We start from the raw sequence: 6,030 nt of genomic DNA, 5'->3' as shown, positions 1-6,030 counted from the left end.
GAACCCTATTATAGTCTATGGGGGAAAAATGCTCATTTCAGGGGTAGGCAACATTCGATCAAATTATACTTACCAAGTCCACGAGTGAGGGTCGGGCTGGATTCTCCGAGAAGTCTTCTCCGTGCAGCGTCCCCGCGGCATCTTCCGGCTCTGAATTCACTCTGCCAGGCATCGGGCCTGGGCAGAGCCGACTGCGCATGCCCGCACTACAAGAAAATGACCAAAGCGGTAATTTTCTTGTAGTGCGGGCATGCGCAGTAGGCTCTGCCCAGGCCCGATGCCTGGCAGAGTGAAATCAGAGCTGGAGGATGCTGCGGGGAAGCTGCACGGAGAAGGCTTCTAAAGGTAGGAGAAGAACCAGCATTGATTGGCCGACTGTATAGCATTCAGCCAATCAATGCTGGTTCTGCATCGAACTTTTCCATTCGAATAGCGAGTGGTACTCGATCGAGTACGAGTATTTCGAATACCGTAGTATTCGATCGAATACCTACTCAATCATCTCTACTGAAGATGTCATGGTTTGCATTGATACAACTATAGTGGAGCTCAAAGCGACAAAAAAATTGTAAGCACTTTTTTTTATAGTACAGGTGATAATAGTAAATTATTTTATATACTTTATTAAAGAAGGACACTTCTTTATTTTGTTCTCCCTCCTTAGGCCCGGTTGACATCTGTATTCGGTATTCCGTTTGGGGAGTCTGCATGGGGACCCCTCGAACAGAATACCAAATACATTAAAAAGTGGTGAGCAATGAAAGCAAACGGACCCCATAGACTATAATGGGGTCCGTGTGTGTTCTGCGTGGTGTCCGCACGAGTCATGCAGAGAGGAAAGTAGTTCATGACTCGTGCAGACACCACTTGGAAAACATACGGACCCCATTATAGTCTATGGGGGGGTGCTTTCATTGCTCACCACTTTTTAATGCATTCAGTATTCCATTCCCCAAGCAGACTCCGTGAACGGAATACTGAATGCAGATGTGAACCAGGCACCAAAAGCACTCATCAAATTCTCACCTATACACAGAGAGAAGACAGGTAAGAAGATGAGGCTAAACCATCAAGTGGCAGACATCTCCTTACAGAGCTGATTGATATAGTATCCTGATCTGCAAGGTGTTATGCCAGTAGAAGCTTTAGACACCATTTGGTTTCTGTATAAGGAGGGGGAAGGGGTGAAGTTTATATAGAAACAGTGATAAGGGCAGAAGAGGAAGAAGAGAAACGGGACAAAGACGCATTTTATTTTCTAAGTTATATTACAAACTTTATCATTAGCACACGCACTATCCAGGTATAGAATAAAAAAACAACTAAAAGTTTGGATATACTTTAGGAACCGTCCGCTTCACCGTTTCCACCATTTTTTTTTGTTGACCTTACATGTGGTATACCTTCACTTTCCCCTGTTCGTACAGTCCTGAACCTGTACAAATCTATGCATGCTTCCAATCTCTAATAACAAATATAGATCTTGTAAGTGAGTAACTAAACCATCCAAATACACCGCAGAGTATGTAATCCAGCATGCTAAGGAATTAGGCCGCATATAACAAAGTCGCATAACATTTTATATTGTGAAATGATAAAGTCGTATATTTAATATACCAAAACCAAACGGTATATACAAGTCTACATTTTGACAGATTCACAATTAGGTTGCAAAACCCAAATATTGTCAGATCAATAGTAGATAGAATTCTATTAGCAACAAAGAAAATTCACATTTTTAAAGCAATAATCATTAGTTGGTTGACTTAAAGTTTTTTGGTTTTCTTTTCTGGCAGATTTCAGTTTAAGGCTGAAGCCCCACATTGCAGAAGCGCAGCTTTTTTTGTTGCAGATTTTGATGCGTTTTTTGAGCCGAAGCCAGGAGTGGATTGAGTGGAAGGGAGAAGTATAAGAACTCCCTGTATATCTCCCATTACGTTTGTAGCCACTACTGACTTTGGCTCAAAAAACCGCAACAAAATCTGCAACAAGAAAAAGCTGCGTTTCCGTAACATGGAATGAATGGGTTTGAAAACTGACTGCCGGTTTCCGTCTCCTGTCCAGTTTCTCGGGCAGAAGACGGAAACCTGAAAGCGGAGAGCAGGCGCTGGTGTGAACCCGTCCTATACTGGTTTTATCGTCAGGTTTTGTACATCTTTTTGATAGTAGTAGAAAGATAGTAGGAGGCATATCACAACTTCAAGATCTTTCACTTCTCTGTGTGGAATGATCTACGCTTAGCCCGCAGTTGGGAGGAAGGATCTCCGATAGCTCCTTCTCACACTTGGGGTGAAGCAGTCGGTCACTGACAGTACTGCCCGGTGCTATCATGGTCTCATACATGGGATAGGAGATATTCTCCAGCATGGAGGTCACCATGGACAGTATCCTTCTGTCACCCACCACCTGCACTGGGTCCAGGGAGATCCCTAGGACAGAGCTGTCCTTACTAACCAGGCTGTCAATTCTATTTCTGTCCCTGGCTGGTATACTGCTCCCCCAGCAGGCCACACTGAAGAATATGGCTGATGCCACTGCAGAGTTGAAAAGGGCCCTAAGAAGTGGCCCCTGGACTCCAAAATCCCTCAGCCTCCTGAGCAGGTAGAGTCTGCTGTGGCCCTTTCTGTGCAGCGCCTCCAGGTGATCAGCCCAGTCCAGCTTATTATTGAGGAACACACCCAGGTACTTATAGGTCCTGACTTTCTCAATGCCTGTCCCCTGGATCTCCACCGGATTTGGAGCACGTCTCCGCTTACTAAAGTCCATCAGCATCTCCTTGGTCTTCCCAGCATTAATCCTGAGGTGGTTCCGCTGACACCATTCTACAAATTCCAGTTTAATTCTCTGTACTCCCTGTAGTCTCCATCTGTGATGAGGCCTACTATAGCAGAGTCATCGGAGTACTTCTGTAAGTAACAGCTGGATGAGTTGCACCTAAAGTCAGCAGTGTACAGTGTGAAGAAGAAAGGGGCAAGAACTGTACCTTGTGGTGCCCCTCGTATTACAGGTCACCGTATCTGACACACAACCCCGGGGTCTTACATACTGAGGTCGGTCTGGGATCCAGCTGGAGAAGCAGTGGTCCACTCCAACCATAACATTAGCCATCACATAACAACCTGCTTATTATCTTATAGGTCCTTCTTGTGAGGCCAAAACAGTTCTGAACCATTGAGCCAGTGGCGTAACTAGGAATGGCGGGGCTCCGTGGCGAACTTTTGACATGGGGCCCCCCCCCCATCCCAACTGACGCCGAAGACCTCGACTGACCCCCTCCTCCGCACTCTATTATGTCCCTTACTTACTTGCCCCTGCACACAGTATTAACCCCAATAGTGTCCCCTGCACACACAGTATTAACCCCAAAAGTGTCGCCTGCACACACAGTGTTAACCCCAATAGTGTCCCCTGCACACACAGTGTTAACCCCTATAGTGTCCCCTGCACACACAGTGTTAACCCCTATAGTGTCCCCTGCACAGTGTTAACCCCTATAGTGTCCCCTGCACACAGTGTTAACCCCTATAGTGTCCCCTGCACACAAAGTGTTAACCCCTATAGTGTCCCCTGCACACACAGTGTTAACTCCTATAGTGTCCCCTGCACACACAGTGTTAACCCCTATAGTGTCCCCTGCACACACAGTGTTAACCCCTATAGTGTCCCCTTCGTTAATGACGTCGGACGTCACATGACCCGGGAAGCATGCCGGGTTCGTGTGACGTCAGACAACAGTAGGACGGAGGCCTGGCAGGATCGCGGAGAGGTAAGTAACAGTTTTTTATGTTTATTACCTCTCCCGATCCGCCAGTCATTATACTTGGGGGTCTGCAAAGACCCCCGAGTATAATGATAGCCCCTGTGGGGCCCGAGGTGTCACTTGCCGATCCCGGCCCAGCCAGGATCGGCAAGTGAATAGGGCCCGTAACTGCCTATTGAAAAAAAATCGCAGCGGTAGCGGCTGTCACTGGGCCCCCTAATGGCCCGGGCCCTGTGGCAGCTGCTACTGCTGCTACCACGGTAGTTACGCCCCTGCATTGAGCCATAAATTCTTTACATCTGAAGGTGTTCTGTGGCATTTGGCACCAAGATGTTAGCAGAAGATGAGACTCATTTTCCCAGGTGCTACAGACTTTATATCGGATTGAGATTTAGCAGAATTTAGAGGCAAAGTGAGCGGACACAATGAACTCTATGTATTGCTCCTCAGATAAGCAGTTTCTGCAGTGGGCATTACCCTCTATTCTGCTGACAGAACCCACTGCCCATAAGGGATACCATGTCCATCATTGAGCGCACTTGTTCTGCAATAACAGCCCCACAGTCGGTACATGTCAAAGCGACATCAACACGTAGGCCAGGACCGAAGGTTTCCCAGTAGATCAACGCCCAGTGTTCTTCAGGGTCCAAGGTGTGCCGCCGCCATATTAGCGGAATGTCCTGATCTTTTCGGCAAAGTGGTGAGGCTGGCATAATGGAAAACTGCTTTATATTTATACTGGTTTTATGTGGACTTACAAAATTTGCTGGCGATAAAAAGATGCACGTTGTAGCCGGTCGACACTTTGATAGGACAGCAAATTTATTAAAAGAATAAAAATAGGTCAAAACATAGAATTAGCAAACATGAGAATACCCCATCCACAATCAAAGTACAGTAAACCATGTCACATATAGGTTATTTTAGGGAAAAGGGCAAAGGTTAATAGTCTTAACACCTACGAAGACACATCAATATTGAAAAAATTCACAAAGTTGCTTTTTGAATGAATGATCTTTAATGGATGTAAATAGATTTTAAGTGCATATTAAAATAAAACAGACTTTGGAGTTAGAGGAGTCGTCTGACCACATAAGGTGAATGGACATGATGGAAGATGTTCCCAGCTCAGCACACTTCTAGGACCCAGACGGAAGAGCTGCTAACAAACAATGGCTCTTATTACAGACTGGATCCATCCATGTAGAGAACTAGGATACTGTGAGTCCGGGTCCCTGGACAGAGTGCAGTCTGGGAAATATGACTAGGCTGATATACAGACTGTTTCCACTGCAGCTGGCCTAAGTCACATGGTTGTGAAAGGATTAAGACGTTGGCACTAAGGGTAAGTTCACACGGCGATGTTTGGTCCGGAACCTGAGGCGGAGGACACTTCAGGTTCCGGACCAAAAGCCGATGCACTGCAACAGCATCCAGCCGTGCACTCTGCTCCGGATTAGTCTCAATGAATGGGCCTAGTCCGGCCCATTGTAAAATGTTTTGTACTTTTTTTTTTCTTTTTGGTTTTTTTTACATTACTAAAGAATTTTACTTTTACACTTCATTTTATTTAAGTACTTTTATTTACATCGTACTGGTGAGACCTGTGACTGTGGTTTCACCTGTAGGGTTGCTTATTTAGGGGGCGTTCATACTACCGCCGCTGCACCGCTTTATATACTGCTCCTCATACTGTAAAAGGCTTCTCGTGCACTTACATAGCTGATCCAAGTTTATCCACACAATCTGAATTATTTTTTTGTAAGACAACTACACCATTTCTACAACTAGCTTGTCAATGAAGATTACTAATACTGAAAGGTAGGCAGCCATGGACTCTCTATAGTTGCATCGCACAACCGGATGTAGCCATGCACTATACATACCACAAACGTCCAAGTGGATAGCGAGAATATTTACACGTTAATAGCTCTTTGTGATTGAACTTGTGTACCGGATCTGAGAAAGTCTCAAGCAGCCGATGTGAAACACTTACATTAGATATTAGAGGGGTGTTCCCAGAAGAAGAAACCTCTATTAAGCAAGGAGTGATGATGTGTTATCTTGTCGGACACAGACTGTTACAACATTAGGGATGGATTGTCTACGGCAGTCACATGACAAAGTCATTGATTACATAGTCTGAAGGCCAACAGTGGGCTATTGGAGCAGAATTTTCGTGATGTATTTATAATTTTAATAGAATTTTCTTAGTCTCAGAAAACACCCTTAGGCCTGGTTCACATCTGCGTTCGGTATCCCCCGGAACG

The sequence above is a fragment of the Leptodactylus fuscus genome, chromosome 11 (genome assembly GCF_031893055.1).
Source record: "Leptodactylus fuscus isolate aLepFus1 chromosome 11, aLepFus1.hap2, whole genome shotgun sequence".
NCBI lineage: Eukaryota > Metazoa > Chordata > Amphibia > Anura > Leptodactylidae > Leptodactylus > Leptodactylus fuscus.
Note: the sequence above shows the minus strand (reverse complement) of the source record.